The 26232-nt window shown below is 40.7% G+C and overlaps 3 pseudogenes; 1 reads left to right on the top strand and 2 right to left on the bottom strand.

The window, feature by feature from the left end:
• The first annotated feature begins 1046 nt into the window (after positions 1-1046).
• LOC118384203 (myosin-4-like) lies at positions 1047-8415 on the top strand (annotated as a pseudogene).
• A 190-nt stretch (positions 8416-8605) lies between these two features.
• On the bottom strand, positions 8606-13127 carry LOC118384202 (myosin heavy chain, fast skeletal muscle-like; annotated as a pseudogene).
• A 2607-nt stretch (positions 13128-15734) lies between these two features.
• LOC118384200 (myosin heavy chain, skeletal muscle, adult-like) lies at positions 15735-25777 on the bottom strand (annotated as a pseudogene).
• Between the last annotated feature and the right edge of the window lie 455 nt (positions 25778-26232).

Raw genomic sequence — 26232 nt, 5'->3', positions numbered from 1 at the left:
TTGACTTTACTTCTTTGTGAATATTATGGTCAGTAGAGTGGACATTCTGATGAACAGGAGAAGAACAGGAGAAGAACAGGGTTCATAGTGTAACTGCTGTTTGGACTGTGGCCATGAACTGATTGTTAAAACAGCTGTATCCAAGTCCGGGGTTTTGTACTCCAGTATTTCCATCCCAATTAACTTGAATTATCCTTTAAAAAGAAGGGAAACAATCCTCTTCAAATCATCTTGAACGTGTCTGAGTAATCATGTTACATTTCTACAATCACTGAAACCGCACTAAGACAGTCATTAAACAAGCTGCTGGTTGTCAGATGTCTCTGTTATATCACATTCCCCGGGGTAGAGGAAAAAGGGACAAATCTATTAGCCCATCATTTATATAGTTTGCTCATACTGTAACTATGGTACGTAAAGTTGTCATTGGCCAATGTTAAGTCTGATATGGAATATTTAGTAGAGTAACCCTACTTTATTTTAAATGTAGCCGAGTCTATGGAATTGGATCTTGATTAATGCAACAACCTGGATGAATGAATAGGGAGTATGTCCAAAGTGCCTACTAAGCACAACTCATATTTATAGCTTTGGGGTCATTTTCAAATGCTCTTCTCAACAACAGCAGATGAATGCTTTGGCAGATATTACTGGTGCAAATTCTCACCAAGGACAATGGTCCAGTATGCTATGGCCCAGTATGCTATGGCCCAGTATGCTATGGCCCAGTATGCTATGGCCCAGTATGCTATGCTCACCCCCTAGCATCAGCAACAAGGTAAGTCTCCCCCTGCTTGACAAGAGTAGCTGAATTCTTATAACTTCATGTTAAAAAGCAGATTTCCATGTTATGTGGTTGCATTCTCAGACAGGCTTCTGGACCGTTCAAGTGCACAGCTTTTTTGGTGTCAAGGGATTCAGTGATTGCAGTAAGCTGCAAGAAGTAGGTAGGTGGATTGACAAATGCCAATTTAATCTTTGACTTTCAAGGAAGAAAAGGCCTGAGGTTAAATGTGTTATGTTATACTGTATTCTTACAGGCCAAAATGAGCAGGGATTGAGAAATGTCCATCTTCGGGCCAGCTTCCTAGTACCTGAGGAAGTCAGAGAAGGAGAGGATTGAGGCTCAGTCTACGCCCTTTGATGCCAAAACAGCCTGTTACGTCAGTGATGACAAAGAGCTCAATGTGAAGGGGCTCGTCCAGAACAAAGACGGAGACAAAGTCACCGTCCAGACCCTGGATGACAGAGTAGGTCCACGGTGGAACCACTGTAGCAGTCAGTGGCAACATGGGCTCATTTCCATTCAATGTGCCAGATTGGAGGCTTGCCGTCAGCAGCTTTCAGAACCCTGCTGTATTTTGTTTCTATTTTCCAGACTGTAACAGTCAAGGAGGACCAAGTCTCTCCAATTAACCCTCCCAGGTTCGATAAAATGGAGGACATGTTTATGATGACCCCCCTCAATGAGCCCTCTGTGCTGCATACCCTCAAAGAGCGTTACGCAGCATGGATGATCTATGCAGGTCTTTTACAATAATACACATTTTTTTAAATTGATAATATCATTGTTAAATGTATCTAACAAGGGCATATATGTGTCTTTTGTATTGACAGACCTACTCTGGTCTGTCCTGTGTGACTGTGAACCCCTATAAGTGGCTCCCAGTCTATAACCCAGAGGTGGTGAGTGCCTACAGAGGGAAGAAGAGGATGGAGGTTCCACCTCCTATTTTCACCCTCTCTGATAATGCCTATCAACTCATGCTAACAGGTATGTCACCCACTGCTTTAAATGTCTTTTCATTACATATTGTGATTTTGAACATCCAACTCATTGTGCTTATTTTTCTTTAGATCGGGAACATCAGTCTATCCTAATCACATGAGCATCATGTGTGTTTCTTTTTTTAATTGATGCAGATATAGTAGTTGCCAGTTAAGTATAATCTAATTACACAATATTCAGATATTTTTCTTCAACAGTGGAGAATCCGGTGCAGGCAAGACAGTAAACACCAAATGTGTCATCCAGTACTTTGCGACAATCGCAGTGTCTGCGGACCAGAAAAAATAACCAGTCAGCAAGATGAAGGTAAGTTTATACCTTTTGTAGTGCAGTGGCTTTGACCGGTGCTGTACAGAAATAGGCTTTGACCGGTGCTGTACAGAAACGGGCTTTAACTGGTGCTGTACAGAAACGGGCTTTAACTGGTGCTGTACAGAAATGGGCTTTAACTGGTGCTGTACAGGAATGGGCTTTGACCGGTGCTGTACAGAAACAGGCTTTAACTGGTGCTGTACAGAAATGGGCTTTGACCGGTGCTGTACAGAAACAGGCTTTAACTGGTGCTGTACAGAAATGGGATTTAACTGGTGCTGTACAGGAATGGGCTTTGACCGGTGCTGTATAGAAATGGGCTTTAACTGGTGCTGTACAGGAATGGGCTTTGACCGGTGCTGTACAGAAATGGGCTTTAACGGATGCTGTACAGAAATGGGCTTTAACTGGTGCTGTACAGAAATGGGCTTTGACCGGTGCTGTACAGAAATGGGCTTTGACCGGTGCTGTACAGGAATGGGCTTTAACTGGTGCTGTACAGGAATGGGCTTTGACTGGTGCTGTACAGAAATGGGCTTTGACCGGTGCTGTACAGGAATGGGCTTTAACTGGTGCTGTACAGGAATGGGCTTTGACCGGTGCTGTACAGAAATGGGCTTTAACTGGTGCTGTACAGGAATGGGCTTTGACTGGTGCTGTACAGAAATGGGCTTTAACTGGTGCTGTACAGGAATGGGCTTTGACTGGTGATGTACAGGAATGGGCTTTGACTGGTGATGTACAGGAATGGGCTTTGACTGGTGATGTACAGGAATGGGCTTTGACTGATGATGTACAGGAATGGGCTTTGACTGGTGATGTACAGGAATGGGCTTTGACTGGTGATGTACAGGAATGGGCTTTGACTGGTGATGTACAGGAATGGGCTTTGACTGGTGATGTACAGGAATGGGCTTTGACTGGTGATGTACAGGAATGGGCTTTGACTGGTGATGTACAGGAATGGGCTTTGACTGGTGATGTACAGGAATGGGCTTTGACTGGTGATGTACAGGAATGGGCTTTGACTGGTGATGTACAGGAATGGGCTTTGACTGGTGATGTACAGGAATGGATGTCAGATATATTTCCTTTCTTGGGGCAGGGAACCCTGGAGGATCAAATCATCCAGGCTAACCCTCTGCTGGAGGCTTTTGGGAATGCCAAGACGGTGAGGAATGACAACTCCTCTCGCTTTGTGAGTGAAGCCAGAATTCAACAGAATTGTTTTTTACGCAGAAGCGTAGAAATAAGAGCTGAACAACGTTTTTTTTATTTTCTCAAAAAGGGCAAATTCATTAGAATACACTTTGGTACAACAGGTAAACTGGCCTCAGCAGATATTGAAGTGTGTAAGTACAACATTTGTTTTGTTGCTAAAATGCATTTCCAGACTTCCTTTTTGGAACGATGCTCCGTTCTTAACTTCCCTCCTTTCAGTGTGGGAAGTTAAGAACGGAGCATCGTTCCAAACAGGTTCCGATCTGTTCAGAGTAAGGTGTTGATCAATGTGCAGTGCTGTATAGACAAAATAAGATATCATTCTCTCCCCAAATTAGCTATTGTATATAGTCTATATAACTACAATTTCAGGTGTTTTTTAAAGCTGGTCTCCTGGGTACTCTGGAGGGGATGAGAGATGCCCATGTTGTGACATCCACTCAGGCACTGTGTCGAGGATATGTTGACAGACTGGAGTACCAGAACATGATGGCCAGAAGGTATGGAAACATGGGTATTTTGCAATTTCAACACTGAACTCTGGGATATCATTTAAGTCAATTTTGAATGAAAACAAACATAATAATCTTGACTTGACTTTGATAGGGAGTCCATTTACACCATACAATATAATTTCCGCTCATTCATGAACGTGAAACACTGGCCATGGATGAAACTATATTTCAACTCTTGACTCTTGAAGAGTGCAGAATCGGAAAAGAGATGGCCCAAATAAAGGTGGATTTCACTAAGTGCAAGGAGGATCTGGCCAAATCAGAAAGGAGCTTGAGAAGATCTCTATTGTCCAAGAGAAGAATAACCTTCTCCTTCAAGTTCAGGGTGTAAGTACTCCCAAAATAGTTTAATAAATAGTGAAATACATCTGCAATTAACATAACACTTTAGTAGTTATTACATCAACAAAATGTTATTATTTCTGACTTAGGAATCCGATCATCTGCTGGATGATGAAGAGAGATGTGAGGGCCTAATCAAAAGCAAGATCCAGATGGAACACACACTTAGAGGTAACAGACTAGAAGATGAGGAGGATGGGAATGCTGAGCTGACTGCAAAGAAGAGGACGCTGGAGGATGAGTGCTCAAGATAGACACGGATGACTTAGAACTCACCTTAGCCAAAATGGAGCAGGAGAAACATGCCATAGAGAACAAGGCAATCCACCTACTCCCATTAGGTTTTCTCAGGGTTTAAACCATTTAAACAGTTTCACAACACTTCATTATTTCAGGTGAAAAATCTTAAGGAAGAGATCATGTCCCAAGGTGATGATGTCGCTAAACTGACCAAAGAGAAAACCCTCCAAGAGGTCCACCAACAAACACTAGGTGACCTGCAATCAGAGGAAGACAAAGTCAACACTATGAACAAAGCCAAATCCAAGCTGGAACAGCAAGTTGATGATGTTAGTTTAAATGAACATGGGTGTGAAATGTAAAATAAGGTACATGTACAGTACTCAGTTTTATTTGTATGAATGTAGCATTAAGGTTCCCTGGAACAAGAGAAGGTTCGTATGATCCTCAAGAGAGCCAAGAGAAAGCTGGAGGGTGACCTGAAGCTGTCTCAGGGGACCTTAATGGACCTGGAGAATGAGAAGCAGCAGCTGAATGAGAAGCTCAAAAAGTGTGATTACTTCCTCCCCAAAATACATGCACAAAACAGGATTCAACTTTTAACATAAAATTACACCAATGTTGTAGGAACCTCACAGTACTTTGACATTAGACAATGTTGCAATGAACAGGAAAGACTGAGGTGTCACAGTTGCTGGGTAAGGTTGAGGAGGAACAGTCTTTCTGCACAACTTCAGAAGAAAATCAGAGCTTCAGGTGAAGAATCTTACTGTATTTGTCTAATGGGTTAATTAACTTGAGGATCTGTTATGGATAAATGCACTATGGGTGTGCTAGGCAAACTGAACATAGCTTGTCAACCTGTAGGTTTGTATTGAGGAACTTGAGGAGGAAACTGAGGCTGATCGTGCTGTTTGGGCCAAGCTAGAGAAGCAGAGGGCTGACCTCTCCAGGGAACTTGAGGAGATCAGTGAAAGACTTGAGGAGGCTGGTGGAGCCACTGCTACTCAGGTTGAGATGAACAAGAAGCATGAGGCTGAGTTTCTGCTGTTTCTGCTGTTTCTGCTGCTGAGTCTGAAACTGCGTTGAGACCTGGAGGAGTCCTCTCTACAGCATGACGCTACCTCTTCTACTCTGTAAAAAACATGCAGACTGTGTGGCAACTGGGTGAGCAGATTGACAACCTCCAGAGAGTTAAGCAGAATCTGGAAAAAGAGAAGTGAGCTAAAACTGGAGGTGGATGACCTGTCAAGCAACATGCAGGCTATTGCTAAAGCAAAGGTAAGTTAATAAATATTTGTTAATGTTTGTTTTTAGTTTTGAAATATGTATTGAAATAGCTACAGCTTTTTAATTTGTGAAATCTACAATTTTTCTGATCAATTTGGAAAAATTGTGCCGTTCTCTTGAAGATCATCTGAGTCAAGTTAATAATAAAGAGGAAGAACATCAGAGATCAATGACCTTTCAAGCCAGAAGGCTCGACTCCAGACAGAAAATGGTGACAACTTAACGTCCAAATAGTCAAAGCCAAAATGTTCACATCTACATATTTCTGAACTTCTATTTTGATCATTTTCAGGGGAGATGTCACGACAGCTTGAGGAGAAGGATTCCTTAATGTCACACCTAACTCGTGGCAAACAAGCCTATGTCCAAAAAATTGAAGAGCTGAAAAGGCAGAATGAGCAGGATGTTAAGGTCAACATAATATATGCTACTAAAATGTTATGTTTGTGAATAAAACGCCTGTGACATTTGCTTTCCATATACGAATGCCCTGCCCCACAATCAACCCATGACTGTGACCTGCTCTGGGAGCATTATGAGGAGGAGCAGGAGTCCAAGGCTGAGCTGCAGCAGAGCATGTGCAAGGCCAACAGTGAGGTAGCTCTGTGGAGAACCAAGTATGAAACTGAGACTGATGCCATCCAGTGCACTGAGGCCAAGTAAGATCCAACATAACTGAGCTATTTTCTCCATGTGATCGCTTCAACCAAAGGGAAAGGTATTATGGAATTCCATGTTTCCCACCACAGGAAGAAGTTAGCCCTACGTCTTCAGGAAGCAGAGGAAGGTGTTTAGGCAACCAACTACATTGGAGAAGACCAAGGGGAGGTGGAGTATCTGATGGATATCGAAAGCCAACTCTGCTGCTGTCTCTTTGGACAAGAAGCAAAGAAATGTTGATAAGGTGCAAGATGGCATACCTACTATTTTAGAAATAAATATTTATGCTTTAACGTGTTTATTTATATATGACAAATATAGCCTGTCTATAATAAGTACTATTTTGTAATTTGCAGAGTGGAAGCAGAAATTTAAGGAGTCAGGCAGAGCTGGAGGCATTGTTGAAAGAGGTTCGCTTCATGGGCACTAAACTGTCAGGAGATTCTTCATTTTGAAATCTCGAAACACTCAAACACAAAAACAAAAACCTGCAACGTATGTCAAGGTTCTTTATTAAGTAAATGTGCTCATGCCACACTACCTTTAAGTATAGAAACAATTATGCTTACTGAAAATGTTTTTCTTTTCTCGAGGAAATGATGGATCTTACTGGACAGCTAGGGGAAACAGGAAAAACCATGAGCTTGAAAAGTCAAAGAAAGTCTGAACAGGAGAAGACAAAGGTTCAGACTGCCCTGGAGGAGGCAGAGGTAATAGTAAAGATGGGTACCTCATATTTATCCTAATTCCCAACTACAATACCTTCCTGTCTATTCTGACTGTACATTATCTCCCATTCAGGCATCTCTGGAGCATAAGGAATCTAAGCTCCGTGTACAACTGGAGGGCAGGGTATGTAGCAAAGGTAATTATAATACTGTATTGCATACTGATTTAAAAAACTTCTCTATCTAGGTCCGTGATCTGGAAAATGAGCTTGAGGCTGAGCAAAAGCAGGGGGTTGATGCTATCAATGGAGTTCTTAAATATGAGAGGAGGGAGAAAGAGCTCACCAATCAGGTAAGAAATAAGAACGTATTAATGTACCGTATAATCAAGAGGTAAAGTCATATTGTCACCAACATTTTAACAGATGCATTTATTTTCCATTCATGGGCATAGCCCTAGTTTCAAATTAAATTGCAATCCACTTATCACATTGTCCTGAACCTTTTGTGAAAAATAAACATGCACCTGTGATTTCATACAGACTGAGGAAGACAAGAAGACTAGACTTCAGGATTTGGTGGATAAATTACAGATCTAAGTGAAGGCTTACAAAAGACGGTCTGAGGAAGCTGTAAGCAAACCATATACCAAGGACCATTCTCCACAAAATGTTGAGTATTAAAGTGAAGTTTGGGCTCTGGCTGCAATAATTAATGTCGGCTAACCTACACTGCATCTCATTACATTTCAGGAGGAGCAAGCTCATGTTCATATGGCCAAAATCAGAAAGGTGCAGCATTAAAAAAGAAAATGTATATTGATTATTGTAAACCTTAAACTCTTTTGATTTGGCTTAATTGTGTTCATTTTTTAAAAATTGTGTTCATTTTTTAAATGTTTTGTTTTTAATATAAATGTTTTACCTCTGCTTCATCTAGTGCAGATTGCGTCTCACTTTTCTGTTTCCACTTGTCTTCTGACTTTCTCCAGTTCATGGACACTCTCTCCACTCTCACCAATTTGCTCCTCTGTATTTTGAAAGCCATACAGTACATGTCAAAAGACAATTGGGTAATTTCATATTGTAAAACCTTAAGGTTTTTATGTGTTGTGACTATTACGTCATGGATTGTCACGTTTCATGAATTGGGTTTACGTTGTAGGTTTTTATTCTCCCTTTTGAGAGTTTCCAGATGATCCAGAGCTTCTTCAAATGAGCTTTTCATTTAGAAAAGATCTGTGGTTTGTGATCGAGATTCTTTCTGAGCACTTTCCCGCTCCGACTGACTCATACTTCTGCTTCCAGTCAACTAGAATCTAAAATCATGTAATGAGTATTGTCATTAATACATAAAAAGATAAAATCAAACTTTTATATTACCTTGTCAAAGTTTCTTATCAAGATTAGCAGCCATAGTAGTTGATCTCCCCACATCAACCATGAGATCCTCCATTTCACTCTGCAGTCTCCGCTTAGTCTTTTCCAGTGGAAAGTGAGACCGTTTTTCATGATCATGCATAGGGTAACCTATGGCAAACAAGTAGAACATCTATAAAAAGTTGGCAATTACTTGGCCTCTTCAAGTTCCTCAGTGTGTTGGATGGCAAGCAGTCTCGTACTTGGTTCTCCACAGAGCTACCTCACTGTTGGCCTTGGACATGCTGCGCTGCAGCTCAGCCTTGGACTCCTGTTCTTCCTCAAATTGTTCTCGGAGGAGGTCACAGTCGTGACGTGGTGAATGTAAACTATGGGCATTCTTAGCCTTGATGAAAACAACACACTGAGTGTACGTAACATTTATTTCCATGAGACTGACCAGGTGAATCCAGGTGAAAACTATGATCATTTATTGATGTCACTTGTTAAATCCACTTCAATCAGTGTAGAGACAGGTTAAAGAAAGATTTTAAGCCTTGAGACACTTGAGACATGGATTGTGTATGTGTGCCATTCAGAGGGTGAATGGGCAAGACAAAAGATTTAAGTGCCTTTGAACGGGGTATGGTAGTAGGTACCAGGCTGTCCTGAGGGCAAAAGCAGGGGCTGCAACTCAATATTAGGAAGGTGTTCATAATAATTGGGATACTCAGTGTAAAGTAGGTCTCGCGTATAAGATTTTCAATGTATTCAATATAGTATGGTAACAATATTAGGTGACCTTTCATTACCTCATCAAGATGTCTCTTCAGGTCATCATTTTGTGATGTGAACCCATGCTTGGCTCTTGTCAGTTGTGAAATGAGACCTTCCTTCTCCTCCATTGTCCGATTTTATTTCCCCTACAAGATAAAATTAGAATACGTGTTAAGGTAGTTTTTGTTTGTTTCTCCTCCACATGTAAAAAGGAAGGATGATTAAAATAACCATTCTCAGGTTGGAGACGGGCCTTTTGATTACTGATGTCATTGAGATGACGTACATTCTCCTGTCTTGGTCTTTAACTTGATTAGCTGACCCTCGAGAGGCACATTTCTTTCAAGGTTAACCTGTATTGTAGTAATATTGAGATTTTGTCAAATGAACCATGAACGCTTAGGTGACAATTTGATGCTATTTGTACATTTTATGATACCTTGGATTTGGCCACAGCTTCCATGTTGCTGACCAAGTCATCTATTTTCATCTTGTTTTCACTCTTCTCCAGTTTCTGCTTAACTCTCTGGAGGTTGTCAATTTGTTCTGCCATACTGTCTGTCTGCTTCTTGCGAAGAGCGGAAGCGATGGACTCGTAATGCAAGGTGGACTCCTCCAGGTCTCGAAGGCAGCTTCTGAAACTCAGCCTCACACTTCTTGTTCCTCTCAATTTGAGAAGCAGTGGCTCCACCAGCCTCTTCAAGCCTCTCACTGATCTCAAGTTCCCTGGAGAGATCAGACCTCTGCCTCTCTATCTTGATACAAGCAGAGCGCTCAGACTCAATTTCTTATTCGAGTTCCTCAATACGAACCTTGAGAGAACATACCATTTTAAAACAAAGAAGTTTGAGCAAATAATTTGAAAGATATTAAATGTTTTACTATATTACATTGTGTTCCTTAATCTTCTTTCAAGCTGGGAGCTCAGTGTTAGTTCATCCTCAATTTTGCTTTGCAGCTGGGCTGTTTCAAGTCTTTCCTGCAAAGGGGAAATATATTGAGTATATTTGACCACAACAGAGGAGATCTTGCTTATTACTACAGCAGTTTCTGATTTGACTTAAGTTTTTCATCTGACTGCTGCTTTTCATTCTCCAGGTCCATTATGGCTTCATGTGTCAGTTTCACATCACACTCAAGCTTTCTCTTGGCTCTCTCAGGGTCTATGCGGATCGTCTTCTCTTGCTCCAGAGAACCCTCAAGCTATGGTAGGAAAACAAGTAGCGAGAGAATAAGTTAAATCATTACAATACAATCCTTTTTTTCTACTGATAAGGTGTTACTCACAACATCCACTTTTTGTTCAAGCACAGCTTTTGCTTTTGTCAGAGTGTTGACTGTCCTCCTCTGCCTGGAGATCATCAAGGGTCTGCTGATGTGCCTCTTGGAGGCCTTCTCCTTGGTCAACTTGGAATGTCTCTCATCCTGACCAAACATCGCCTCTGTTAGGTTTTTAACCTGCAATGGCATAGTGATGTTAGTAAAATACCTGCAAAGAGGAAGATGGATACTGCAATTTCATATAAAAATGCAAACCTTGTTTTCAGTGGCATGCTTCTCCTTCTCCACTTTGGCCAAGGTGAGCTCTATCAATATCTTTCTTCAGCTCAGAGCACTCATCCTCCAGCTTCCTCTTATTGGCAGTCAGCTCAGAATTGATTTTGTCTTCATCATCCAGTCTCTCGGTCAACTCTTCAGTTTGGCTTCAAGCTGTATTTTGCTTTTAATGAAAGCCTCACATCTCTCCTCTGCATCCGAAAGAGTTTCGGAATCCTAGGGAAACCGATTGTCTAATGGAACACTTCTTGAAGACTACACTACACCCGATATGTTTAAAAGCAATGATAGTTCATGTTGACAATTCTAATAGCACTTACAGATTGAATGTGACATGAGGTTTTGTGTGCTGTAATTGTGCTGTAATTTCAAAATGAATTCAAATCGAGAGTTTTGGAGTATAGAGCCACAATAAGAAAATGCTTGACTGTCCCAATAATTATGCAGGGCACTGTATAAACACCATGTGAAAATCAGCAGAGAATAACTGCTATGTGGTTTTGCTTACAAGAGCATGTTTATAAAGTAATTGGATCATCACCTTAGTATGTCCAAATGTATATGGTGTGTGTGTGATCAACATCAATAGATCCAAGAACCTTCTCTGAAGCTTTCTTGCCATCGAAGAACTGTCCTTCTGGGATACCACTGGCATTCAATATCTGTCTGATTACAGAAGACGCAATGGCAGGCACAAGAGATTACTAAACTACCAAATGAATGTTGTGGTAGTTAAATTATGAGAATAAAGATTTACCCCTGCTTGAAGTCAGCATATATAATCCTGCTTGGGAACCCCTTCCTGCAGATCCTGATACACTCCAGCACACCGTTACAGCGCACCTGATGAATAACCAGATGATTATCCACTATACCTGTATTCAATAGAAATGAATGAAAAACATCACACACATGACAATAGCGCCATATTTTTGTCATGTATAGCAGCTTCCTCAATGTCACAAATCAAATATTTTCAGTGTTTTCCTCTGTAAAGTCCTGTGGTAAGATCTCTTTGTTGGATTTTTAACAAGAATAGTTATCTGTCAGCAGAGCAGTACCTGGTGTCTTTAGTTCATTAGGAATCAGGCAACAACGTGAGGGTGATTGCTCCACAAGGTGGTCTTTAACTTGCCAAGATTTTCCTGTGGAGAAGAGTATTGTCGTTAGAATTACACATCTCCTTAGATATTAGTTGATATAAATGTCACACGAGTTGAATATACTGATTAGGTATTAATGTACCCTGAAAACAGCAGAGACCGTCTGGAAAGAGCCACCTTTCTGCTTCTTCCCTCCTTTCTTTTTCTCACCACCACAAGCATCTTCATAAAGAAGAGACATTTACTGTACCAACAAATGACAACCAATGTAGAATTTACTCATTTTACCATCCCACTGGGCACACACTGATTGTAATCAAAGTTATTTCTATGTCATTTCAATGAAATGAAGTTGAACCGACGTGGAATAGCTGTTGAATTGACATCTGTGCCCAGTGGGATATGACGTGCATACTACCTGCATCACCAGCCGCAAAGGAGGCATACAGCAAAGCCAGCAGTTTGACTGGGGACTTCTGGTACAGCTGCACAACAGATTCATTCAACGGGTCCTTGTTCTTGTCCAGCCAGCCAGTGAGACTGTAGTCCACATTACCAGTATAGTGCACCAGGGTGAAGTGGGCCTCAGGTTTGCCTTTGACGATCTTTGGCTTTTGGAAGGCTTGGTTCTTTCCAAGATGCTGGTGGTACAGTTTGTTCTTGAAAGAAGTGTCTGAAGACTTGGGGAACATCTTCTTCAAGGATGGAGGAGATGCCCAATGGCTGTTGAAGAAATCCTTCTTACTTGAAGTATAGGTATTGATAAAAAAAATACATTTTCAAATGACTGAAAGTGGGTTTTTAATATTTTATTATACCTTCTCAATAAGCTCAATGCAGGCAGCCAAGTCCATACCAAAGTCAATCAGCTCCCATTCTATTCCCTCTTTATTGTATTCCTCTTGTTCTAGCACAAACACGGTGTGGTTAAAAAAACTGTTGCAGTTTCTCATTAGTGAAGTTAATGCAGAACTGCTCCAAGCTGTTGTACTGAGTTTTTAAAAAATCAAACCATTTATATGGTTGTTCACCACTGAAGATGGCAGTCTTGACATAGCTGCATTTAAGGTTGCTTAATGATGTTTTAAATACATTTTAGAAAGATAAGTATAAAGAAATGAACTTACATCAAAGATTTCAAACCCAGTGATGACCAACACTCCTATATAGAATTGTCTTGTCTGCTTCGTATCGAGCATCTCGTTTATTCTGATGACCATCTATAAGAACATCTTCTCATAGATGGACTTTGTAAGATTTCCCTTCACTTGAACTAAGGGCTTATCCTGAACCATGAAAAACAGCCCTAGACCATTATTCCTCCTACACCAAACTTTACAGTTGACACTATGCATTGGGGCAGGTAGCCTACCTCTGGCATCCGCCAAACCCAGATTAGTCCGTCGGACTGCCAAATGGTGAAGCGTAATTGATCACTCCAGAGAACACGCTTCCACTGTTCCAGAGTCCAATGGCGGCGAGCTTTACACCATTCGAGCCGACGCTTGGCATTGCGCATGGTGATCTTAGGGTTGTCTATGGCTACTCGGGCCTGGAAACCCATTTCATGAAGATCCTGACAAACAGTTATTGTGCTATAATTACTTGCAGAGGCAGTTTGGAACTCGGTAGTGAGTGTTGCAATTGAGGACATACAATGTTTACGTGCTTCAGCACTTGGCGGTCCCTTTCTTTGTGGCCTACCACTTTGCGGTAGTTGCTCCTAGACGTTTCCACTTCACAATAACAGCACTTACAGCTAACCAGGGAAGCTCTAGCAGGGCAGACATTTTACAAACTGACTTGTTAGAAAGGTGGTATCCTATGACGGTGCCAGGTTGAAAGTCACTGAGCTCTTCAGTAAGGCCAATCTACTGCCAATGCAGTCTATGGAGATTGCATGGCTTTGTGCTTGCATTTTTATACACCTGTCAGCAACGGGTGTGGCTGAGATAGACAAATCCACTCATTTGAAGGGGTCCACATACTTTTGTATGTTTAGTGTAATTCACATTTTTTCTTGGTGCTGGATAATTTTCCTGCTGTAGCAAACAAACTCAAATTAACATCCTACATCCGTAGTCAAACAATTGCTTAAGGTATGACATAAGCTTTCATATTTAGTGGATGTACCTCATAAATTGCAAGGTTACCAGTTTTGAAATCAAAGGGCCTGTAATGGTTGTCTAGCTGGTTTTCAGATGAACACATTATGGTATCAAGCTTCTAGATGTCCATATCCAAGGTTGCTGAGATACATTAACGGAACATTTGGAATACGCATGGGGAGTCTCACGGTGCTAAGTAAGGAGCACGAAGGGCGGACTGATGAGTGAACGTTTGAAAACACACAACAGCATTTTATTTGATTTTAAGATGGTTGAATGATTACACACTCACAGTAGCTCTTTTGGCGTCAATGATAAAGAGCCAGACCCATTACATGTTGAGTTTGACCTTAGGTCCTTGTGGAGAAATATGACCATGCTTATGTCTCAGGGGCGCTCCTGCTAACTAGTTCACAGCATTCTGATAAGGCCAGAGGGCAGGGATGCACAACTCCAGTCACAGAGGGCTGTAGTGTGTGATGGTTTTCATCCTCGTCTTTTGATCATAGACTATTTTATATCTTGGCGGAGAGAGAATTGTTCATCCCTTCCATAGACGTTCTATTAAATCAAGCCGGCTTAGGCCTAAAATGTGAACACTGATTTAAGAAAGGATACACATTTTTATATTTAACCTTTATTTAACTAGGCCAGTCAGTTAAAAACAAATTCGTATTTACAATGACAGCCTACCGAGGAATAGTGGGTTAACTGCCTTGTTCAAGGGGCAGAGCAACAGATTTTTACCTTGTCCACTCGGGGATTTGATCCAGCAACCTTTAGCCCACACTCTAACCACTAGGCAAATTGATGTCAATGATGTTTATGTAGCATATCATTTTCTAATATAAAATAAAACAGAAACCTTGAGTGCATTGTGTTATGTCCTGTATTAAGACCCTGCAGCTGTCATTTAGTGCTGCTAAGCACCTGTCTGAACTGAGTGTCCAGGTCCTCAAATACAGAGGACAGGGGATGTGTGTTGTATGGGCGTGTTGAAAACACAGGAAGTGTCTCTATCTATTGGTCGTTGAACAATACTACAACCATGGAGCCAATGCCTGCAGTTAGATAGTCATGTGACTGCAAGAAGTTACTGTCACGAGTTCCATCCTTAAGGATCTCATATTAACAGCATGCCTGTCAAATGAACCAGACACTCACTGTTCCTTGATCTCTATGCTTCACACAATGTTTTTTTCTTCCATTAGTAAGCTCTGAGTTTGGATGCTTTAATGAGATGTATTTTTTAGATGCATTTTATGATTGGGGTGAGCTGGGGGAGAGGTTCAGGAATTCACACAGTGATTCTGGTATGTACAGTATCTATACGTGGAGAATAAGTGGACAATGTGTTTGCATTCTCAACTTGTCCGAATATCTTTTCATCTTCGAAAGTCATTGTGTATTCATGATCGTTACTGATAAAAGCAGTGGATGATTTTGATGTAGTGTAGCTCCTGACAGATGTCTCTTTGATAAATGAGAGATGAGTGGACACCTCTGACATAACCCTGTATGAGGGGAAGCTAATCTCCTGGAGTATGAATGTTTCTCCAATAATGCCTGGCTTTTTAATCAAATGCTTTAGGATTTTATTTGTCTGCACTCTGCCTCGCCTAGAATCAAGCTGTATGTCTCCTAAAGTCTAGGTCAGTGAGGCCAAACTGTTGTCAGACAGCTATCACTGGAATCTTTCTGTATTCACTCAAAGTTGGATTCAGAGCTGTCTCTAACATACACTGAAGAATGGATATGTGTCACGGACGTCATCGTGGAAATGCAGCGTGGATTTTATTTTATTTATGGAAATGTCACCAACAAAACAAGAAACAACCGTGAAGCTTACTAGGGCAAAAGTGCCACTGACAAAGACAACTATCCACAAAATACAAAGGAAAAAAGGCTGCCTAAGTATGATTCCCAATCAGAGACAACGATAGACAGCTGTCCCTGATTGAGAACCATACCCGGCCAAAACATAGAAACAGAAAACATAGAAATAAAGAAACTTGAATTCCCACCCTAGTCACACCCTAGCCTAGCCAAAATAGAGAATAAAAGCCTCTCTATGGCCAGGGCGTGTGTGATGGTTTTCTTTAGGTGAAGTAGAGGCGGACCAAAATGCAGCGTGGTTGTTATTCATTGTACTTTAATAAGGAAACTGTACATGAATAAACTAACAAAACAACAAAACCTAAAACAGTCCTATCTGGTGCAAAACACAGAGACAGGAACAATCACCCACAAAACCCAACACAAAACAGGCTACCTAAATATGGTTCCCAATCAGAGACAATGACTAACACCTGCTTCTGATTGAGAACCATATCAGGCCAAACATAGAAATAGACAAACCAGACAAACAACATAGAATGCCCGCCCAGCTCACGTCCTGACCAACACTAAAACAAGGAAAACACATACGAACGATGGTCAGAACGTGACAGCGTGGCACTATGAGACGTTATTTATGGGTACATACTGTGATGGGTTTTCTAGTTTTTCACAACAACCATTCCACCCAAAAATATTACAGCTCAGGTATTAAATGGTATTATTTTTCTTGGTAGTAGGTTGTTTGTTTAATTTTGCTTTTAAACTATTAAACTATAATTAAACTATGATGCCTTAACATGCCCATATATTTGAAAATAAGAACTAAAATAACTGTTTTTTATAGTCTATGCAATTGGTCACAAGACATGCTGTATTCTATTCTACTGTATTTTAGTCAATGCCACTTCGACATTGCTCAATCTAATATGTATATATTTCTTAATTATATTCTTTTACTTTTAGCTTTGTGTGTATTGTTGTGTACTGTTAGGTACTACTGCACTGTTGGAGATGGCGAAATGCTTGTGTTCCTACACCTGCAATAACATCCGCTAAATATGTGTATGCGACCAATAACATTTTATTTGAAGAGCCCATAATCAAATCTACATTCAGTTAAATGACTTGAAGAGGGTTTTATTCATCAATTCCTAATTATTCTTTGGTCTGTGTATGTCTTTTTCATTGCTCAACCTTTATGGTGGCTTGCAACTCAAGACAATTCTATTGGTGGTTCACGAAGCCACATGTTTGGGAACCCTTGGTTTATGCCAGAAGTGTTACCTCAAACGCATGACACAAAGACAATAGACCAGTATGATACTGCTTTGTAGTATTTCATTCTAGTTTTATAAGTTACATTCATTTCTACTGTATTTCATTGTCATTTTCTGCTTTTAAGTAGAACATCTGAGCATGGCAGTGAAACTATAGCACAGAGGAATGCTAACATACAGGTGTATGTACAACGGTCTATGCATGCATGTATCTTTGAAACAATAATTATTGTATACTGGATCTACATTCTGTGTCTGAGTTATTGTAATTCTAAACATGAATTACAGCACTATCAGCAGAAGATGCCCATATCTCTATTCTTCTCCCTTGACGCCAACATCAAGACTCTTAGCTCAACATTTGTTCACTTGGCATTCTGCCATGTCTGCTTCATCAAGCTCATGTTGCACCTTCCTGAATTTAGCCAAATTGATACTGGTCTGCTCATCCTGTGGTTCACAGAAAATAGATAGATATGAATAAGTTAGAGAGTGGTGTACTGTTGTCCTATTCATCTAATAATACTCTGCACCGTTGTTGCCAATAATATATTGTACTCACCGCCTCCTCACTCTGCCTTTGGTAAGCTTTCACCCTCATCTGCAGCTTGTCAACCAACTCCTGCAGTCTGCCTACATTCTTCTTATCTTCCTCACCCTACAAACCCAGCGTTATTAATTACTCACATATTTTATCATGATTCTGTAAAAGTCAGGAATAAGCAACCTAACATATTTTACCTGATATGTGAACTCCTTGACTTTTCTCTCATATTTTCGCACACCCTTCATGGCTTCCGCACCACATTTCTGCTCTGCATCCTGTTCATTCTACAGCTCTCTAACCTTGAGTGTAAATAATGTATTACAAAAGAATCACAAACTAAGAGAGTGTGAACTGGAAATAAAACATTTATCTTTATTCTTACTCTGGTCTCTAGTTTCTGGAGCTCTTTTTTTCCACATTTCAGGGCTAACTGTTCAGCTTCATCCAGACGCTGCAGCAAGTCTAACAGAGACCTCCAGGTTCTTCTTCATCCTCTCCATGTGAGCACTGGTGTCCTGCTCCTTCTTCAGCTCCCCAGCCATCATGGCAGCCTATCGATACAGAATTTGTAATCAACATTGTTAAAGCAGACTTAATTTGGGCTGAGATTTACACTGAGTTCGGACTTACATCTATAATAGCCTTTTTTAGCTTTCTCATCTGCATTTCTTGCTTCTTGGACTGCATCTCCCACCTCTGATTGCAGCTGAGTTATGTCAGACTCCATCTTCTTTTTTGTGCTGATGAGACCAGTGTTCTGTTAAATGAGTAAAGAGATAAGGTAACACAATAAGTTAAATTGATACATTTCACTCAATGCCAAAGTTCTGAATTGTTTATGGGGCCTCACCTGAGAGTGCAACAGGTGCATCCTTTTGCTCATGTCGACCAGCTCCTGCTCGGCCAGTTTACGGCACCTCTCTGACTGCTCTAGTGTTGCCCTCATCTCCTCAATCTCTGCCATCATCAGTGTATTGCAGCATTCTACAATGGCCAGCTGCTTCTTCAAGTCCTCCTGCCAATGGAGGGCATTATCCAAATGGACCGGAGTGTCCTGAAACAGAAAGGTAATGAATAAGTCCAATACCCACTGACTAGGACTTTGATAGAGACGGTGAGTGTTATGGTTGAAAAAAAAAATGGGTTTCTGGAATCAAACACTAACTTTGAGCTGGCCCTGGATGTTTCTGAGCTGCTTGGTAGCATCAGCTGCTTGGTGGTTGGCATGGCCCAACTGATTCTCCAACTCATTTAGGTCCCCTTCCATCTTCTTCTTGACTCGGACGGCATCGTTTCTGCTGTGGGTCTCAGAATCTCGAGCACTCTGCAGGGTGTCCACGGTCCTCTGATGGTTCCTCTTCAGCAGGTCTATTTCCTCATCTTTCTCTGCCACCTTTCTGTCAACCTCTGACTTGATCTGGTTCAACTCCAGTTGAAGGTGGAGCATCTTGGCCTCTTCATGTTCAAGGGAGGAATAGAAGAAGACAAGTGCACAGAACAGAAACATTTGCGGTCATATTCAAATAATACATGCAGGGGAATGCACAGTATGTGTGAGAAAATGGCAAACCTCAGCTTCTTCAAGAGTTGTTTGGGTGTCCATCTTGTCCTGTTCAGCTTGTTTCGCTACCTTTTCCAGTCCATGGAAGGTCTTTGCAGACTGTCCCACTTGCTCAGTGTTATCTGTTATTTCCTCTGAAAATTGCCAAAGCAATATGTTTGTTACATGCAGACCTATAAGCTAAAACTCATACATACATTTTATGAGGATATGTTATGATTTTCGAGGGTGATGATGATCATACGTTGAAGGTTCTTATTCTCTCTCTTCATGTTCTCTAAGTGATCCAGGGCTTCATCTTGAATAGGTCTGTGCTCAGAGACCTGGACTCCCTTCGTGAGCCATCCAGCTCAGACCAGGTCTCTTCATACTTCTGTTTCCATTCAGCAAGATCCTGATGTTAAAAAAATCACATGAAATTCAATCCAATTGTTGAGACCGAACCACACCACAGTCTTTAGTAATTGAGACAATAAAGAAGTCTGATATGAAATATGATTATTTTTTCAAAGTTCCACTGTTTCTTGTCCCGGGTGACAATGGCTGAACTGGACCTCTCCATATCGACTACGAGGTCCTCCTCCTCTGCTTGTAGTCTCTGCTGGTAGTCTCTGCTGGTAGTCTCTGCTGGTAGTCTCTGCTTGTAGTCTCTGCTGGTAGTCTCTGCTGGTAGTCTCTGCTTGTAGTCTCTGCTGGTGGTCTCTGCTGGTAGTCTCTGCTGGTAGTCTCTGCTTGTAGTCTCTGCTGGTAGTCTCTGCTGGTAGTCTCTGTTGGTAGTCTCTGCTGGTAGTCTCTGCTTGGTCTTCTCCATTGAGGCACACTTAGCATTCATTGTCTCTGTCTGCTCCTCAGAATCCTGGAGGCGTTGGGAAAACTTCCTCCTTAAAAGGGGAACAAACAGTAGTAAATGAATTGATTAATTAATGAATGTATGTTACAAAATAATATATGTTTTACCCATCAGTGCACTAACTTAACATCCTCAAGTTCCTCAGTGCGCTGGATGGTAGCAGTCTCATACTTGGTTCTCCGCAGAGCTACCTCACTGTTGGCCTTGGACATGCTGCGCTGCAGCTCAGCCTTGGACTCCTGCTCCTCCTCATACTGCTCCCGGAGCAGGTCACAGTCATGGTGGGTTGACTGTAAACCATGGGCCAGGGCATTCTTAGCCTAAAGCCAGAGACAATTCATAAAGTTAGTCCTAGCTTATATCGTTGTTGTGAAATAATTATGGCTTGTAATTGGCAAGAGTTTGTCTAACCTTAACTTCCACCTCCAAAAGTCTCTTCAGCTCTTCAATCTGTTGACTTCTCACTAGTTTCACTCTGCTCAGCTGGGACACAGTTAGCTCCTTCTCCTCAAGGTGGTGTTTGAGCTCACCTATTCAAGAGATATTGTAAAAGTAGCACACTAGCAGCGTAGTTCTCAAACTATGTATCAAGTCCTTGGTGTCCTTCATGTAAATGGGATTTACCTGAATCTTACCATTTTCTGTTTGCAAGTGAGCATTCAGGGCAGTGTAATCATTTAGACACTCATGGGCCTCGTCAAATTTGTTATTATACTCATTACTTTGGTCTTCAAGAGTTCTGCAGTTTCTCAAGGTTAGCCTAAAATGTTCAAAATAAAAACAGACAAGATGCTCTAACAGTAAGTAACCAGTGTATCCAACCTGGACTCAGGGGTAGACGTAACATAGTAAATGTAAATGTTATATTTCGTATGGTATGTATTCATTTGCAGATGTCCATCATACATTTCTATGATATGTCGCAAATTGTGTTATGTTACGAATTTACAAATTCCAATTTTATGTGGCTAATGTTACCTAGGCTATGATTTAAGGTTTGGGTTAGGAGTTAGGTTAAAGTTAGGGTTAGCTATCAGCAAAGTAGGAAGTGTTCCATGGACCCTACATGGAAAGGCAGAATTCTGTCAGGTCAGGCAACCTTGAGAGCAAACAACCCACATGACATGTTTCAAACCTTTACATACCTGGTGTTCTGGTCTCGTTTGGGATGATGCATCTCACAAAAAGGGGATGTGTGGACCTCAGGTTAGACATAAGCTTGTTGAGATTTTCCTGAGAGAAGGTTATGAAATTATCAAAAATAATGAACAAGCAAAAAAATAATCACTGAATTGTGCATGGAAATGTTCTGGAGTCTACATACGATCATTAGATGGATATACATGTTCATAGGATTAGGAGGAAACAGTTTTACCCTGAAAAGTGCAGAGACAGTCTGGAAAGAGGACCCCTTCTTTTTTGCTCCGCTTTGTTTTCTATCAGCTACAGAAAGAGAGACATAAAACAATTATATTTCAACTCATTTTTCACTGATGTCTTATAATGCTGATGTAAACTCACCATCAACTAAGACAAACGTTGCAAACAACTGAGACAATAGTTTCAGGGCAGATTTTTTTCTGTGTTGTACCACAGTGTCATTGTGGGTCCTTGTTCTTCTCCAGCCAGCCACCGATGTTGTAGTCCACAGTGCCAGCGTAGTGCACCAGGGTGAAGTGGGCCTCTGCCTTGGCTTTGGCAGACTTGGGCTTCTGGAAGTTGCTGTTCATTCCAAGATGCTGGTCGTAGAGTTTGTTCTTGAAGGAGCAGTCTGTTGCCTTTGGAAACATGCATTCTTCTTCAAGGATGGAGAAAATGCCCATTGGCTGTGGAAGATTTAGTGTAACGGGTTTAGAAGAACCAAGGTATAGAAGTTCATTGTTTTGATCATGTCTGTCTACTAAATTTCAACATTTTGCTTGTAACCTTTTGAATTACTGTCAATAAACAGATGTTTTTCAACTCTGTCCTGTTGATCCTAGCTTATTGAATCCATTAACAGTTAGACTGTAAAGAGTGACTTAAAGGAAGGCTGAAAAGGTCACAACACCTTCTCAATAAACTCAATGCAGGCAGCCAAGTGCATACCAAAGTCAATGAACTCCCAGTCTATTCCTTCCTTCTTGTATTCCTCTTGTTCCAACACAAACATGTGGTGATTGAAAAACTATTGCAGCTTCTCATTAGTGAAGTTGATGCAGAGCTGTTCCAGGCTGTTCATCTACATGGTTTACAAAATATAATTAAATAACATACAATCAATTATTATGTTGTTGTAAATGTGTTTCAAATGAAGAGTCCACTCATACCTCAAAGATCTCAAAGCCTGCTATGTCCAGAATGCCAATAAAATGCTGTCTGGGCAATTTGGTGTCGAGCTGCTGGTTTATTCTGGTCACCATCCACAAGAACAGTTTATCATACACTGCCTTAGACAGGACACCACCCATGGAGTTATTCACCTGCAAATGAGACAAAACACATTTTAGGACAATTAAAATTTGTGAGAGTTGGGTGAGGGTCACTCATGTCTGTACACACTTCAATGTAGTTGTCATACCTGTTGAACTGTCTGTCCTTCGGTGACATATTCATTCCCGACCTTCACTCTGGGATAGCACACAGCCTTCAGTAAATCAGCAGAGTTCAGGCCCATGAGGTAGGCGACTTTGTCAGCCATTATTGGATACACGAGACAAAAAATATGAGTGGATTCTGGCTGTGAATAAGTGAAGATTTAATTAGAATTTCTAAATAAGTCCAAATCAAAGACTGCTGACCCTCAGTGCCATCAGGCTCTGCCTGTTCCTCACGCTGCTTCTGCTTGAACGTCATGTTCCCATGATGCATCATAGCACCAGTCAGTTTGTAGATCCCAAGTTTCTCCTCTGCATTGAAACCTAGGATATCAATGGCACTCTATTGGGGCAGATATTGGAGCTCAGTCAAACACATATAAACATTTAATCAGTCCCTAAGACAATCTTATACAGTACAGTTGAGGGCTTTCTATTATGTTTTCAATGTAGTTATTTTCCAAGCTGTGTGGGTAATATAAAGATATGCGATATAAGGTATAGGTGGACTAACATCTGTGGCCATGAGCTCTTCTGTGTCATTGATGCTTTGCACTGTTATTTCCCCCGGACTGATGAAAGGGTTGGTGATGATGAGCAGCATCTCTGGTCAACATGACACAGAAGGTGTATATTTACCATTAGGGGTTATATTGGTGTTGGAGGCTGAACTTACAGTACAGCACATTTTCCAGATGGCATATTCCAGACCTCTTTTTAGATGCAAAACATTTAAAGGGGCAATCTGCAGTTCAAACAACAAAGTGGTTAACCTACCACTGTTTTTGGTAAACAGTTGAGGGATGGGGCTGGAGAAATATAACCACTCTCAAATTCATGGACAGAGCTATGGATGTGGGGACTGACTCGGCTATACACTTTTTTATTTACAGTTACATTGTTTTACTCCATTGTTCGTAAACAATCTTATATTTTGGGTTCTGATGGGGAACGACAGTTGACCTAGCTCATGAGGCATTTATTCTTCAAGAATCAATGGGTATACATCATTCATTTAAAAGTTCACAAATGGATGTAGCAATCACAGATTGCCCCCTTAAAGGAACCAATAACCTTACAGTCCAAAACTACAATTACTGTGTATGGCTTTACATATATCCACCAGCTAGAATTACTCAACTTGCCAATTAACTCAGGCTTCTTAATGGACATGATCTGGTAGAGATGTGATAACTCCTTTCTGCTAGGAGCTGAAACGTTACCCTGGATTTTTCCAATAGGTCTAAAGGAGGAAATCATAGAAATCATGGGACATCTTGTTCCAATCCAGAGCAATGGCCTTGTATTTGCAAAGAAAATAGGCAAGCAAACTCACAAGTCTCAATATCAACTGAGGACAGCTTCCCCTTTGTTCCAAAGTGGATGCGGATTAATTTTCCCTGTATGTTTCCCAAATATTAAATTGTTTTTAAATTGTCACATTTCAGCTAAGGTGACTGGTTTATGAATGCATGCCTGGCTATATGTTAACCCTATATGCTCATACTGTATGTTGATCAAACACACTCACAAAGCGAGAAGAGTTGTCGTTCCTCACTGTCTTGGCATTCCCAAAAGCTTCCAGCATAGGGTTGGCATGGATGATTTGATCCTCCAGGGTTCCCTTTGAGAATAAAAGTGTTGGCAAGTATGAGTAAATACACTTGACAGTAAATGCAATAGAAATGACTTTTGCAACAGAAAATGCAAGAGGGAACTATATACATCTTATGTTAATGTAACTTGAGTATGGATAGAACCTGAATTTTTCCATTGATTTCCTTCTTCTTATCACTTCCTGCAGCCATTGCGATTGTGGTAAAATACTGGATGACTCGCTTGGTGTTTAGTCTTCCCTGCACCAGATTCTCCACTGTCAAAATCAAGATTGAACAACACAATTGAGTGTAATAATGCAAACTTTCCTAGTAAATCCAGTTCTTTACAGAGGCAGACAATTAGTAATAGCATGTGCAACAGTACATACGTGATAAGGATGGACTGGTTTTCACAATCTGTTGAAAGATAAAATCAGTGGTGGAAAAACTACCCCATTTTCATACTTGAGTAAAAGTAAAGATGCCTTAATAGAAAATGACTCAAGTAAGAGCGAAAGTCAACCAGTAAAATCTACTTGAGTAAAAGTCCAAAAGTATTTAAAAAAAAAATATATATATATATATACTTAAACATCAAAAGTAAATGTAATTGCCCAAATATACTTAATTATCAAAAGTAAAAGTATAAATCATTTCAATTTCCTTATATCAAGAAAACCAGACGGCACGATTTTCTTGTTTTTAAAATGTATGGATAGCCAGAAATCATTTACAAACAAAGCATTTGTGTTTAGTGAGTCCGCCAGGTCAGATGCAGTAGGGATGACCAGGGACTTTCTCTTTAAGTGAGTTAATTATACAATTTTCATTTCCTACTAAGCATTCAAAAATTAACGAGTACTTTTGGGTGTCAGGGCAAATGTATGGAATAGAAAGTACATTATTGTCTTTAGGAATGTAGTGGAGTAAAAGTAGAAGTTGTCAAAAATAGAAATAGTAAAGTACACCCCAAAAAACGACTTAAGTAGTACATTCAAGTATTTTTACTTAAGAACTTTACACCACTGGATAAAATTGCCACAATATGATACATCATGAAATGAAGATTATACCTGTTAGCATAAACTGATAGGCATTATCAGAGATGGAGAAAATGTGGGGTGGGACCTCCTTGCTCTTCTTGCACCGATAGCCAGCCACCTCCTCTGGGTTGTAGGCCGGGAGCCACTTATAGGGGTTCACAGTCACACAGAACAGCCCAAAGTAGGTCTGCAATAGGGGAACAACTCAGGTTGTCATTCATGACTTGATTGAACCCATTAAACTAGTTGGTAGATGTTTGATTGACAATGCAATTAAAAGATGTACGTATGTCTGAGTTGAAATCTAATCTGATCTGTGTCTGCTTACATAGATCATCCAAGCAGTGCAGTGCTCTTTTGAGGTTGCACAGCACGTCTGGCTCATGGAGATGGGTCAACGTGGCCATGTCCTCGATCTTGGCAAATTTAGGAGGGTTCATGGGGCTGATGTCATCCGGATTCACTGTGACAACCTGCAACATGATCAAATAAAGGAGAGGGCAGTTAGGGGAGGCAAGTTTCCATTCAAATAACGACCCAGTTGCATTCTAGAATAACAACTGGATGGAACTGCATGGAAATCATTCCACGGTGGCATAATACACTTTTTTATTTAGCATCCAAAGGGCTTAGAAATGACATGTACTCTGAATTTCAGTCACTCTCACATAGTAAGTCAAATATATCATGCTTTCCCACTGGGCAAACACTGGTTGAATGTTGTTTCCAAGTCATTTCAACAACAAAAATTGTATGTGATGACGTTGAATCAATGTGGAAAACTGATTGGATTTGAAAAGTCATAAACGTAAGTGAATATTGTCTTCTCTTAACCATGGTGGAATGTTTTGTTGACATCACTTTGAATTCATGTTAGCTGACAACTAAACCAAATGTAAATGAAAACTAGACGTTAAACTGACGTCTGTGCCCAGTGGGTTAGAACATAGCTATATGGTCAGATGTTCTAGACCATTTGATATGGACTCACCCTCCCATCC

The sequence above is a fragment of the Oncorhynchus keta genome, chromosome 5, assembly GCF_023373465.1.
Source record: "Oncorhynchus keta strain PuntledgeMale-10-30-2019 chromosome 5, Oket_V2, whole genome shotgun sequence".
In the NCBI taxonomy this organism is placed as follows: domain Eukaryota; kingdom Metazoa; phylum Chordata; class Actinopteri; order Salmoniformes; family Salmonidae; genus Oncorhynchus; species Oncorhynchus keta.
Note: the sequence above shows the minus strand (reverse complement) of the source record. Positions and strands in the feature narration are given on the sequence as shown.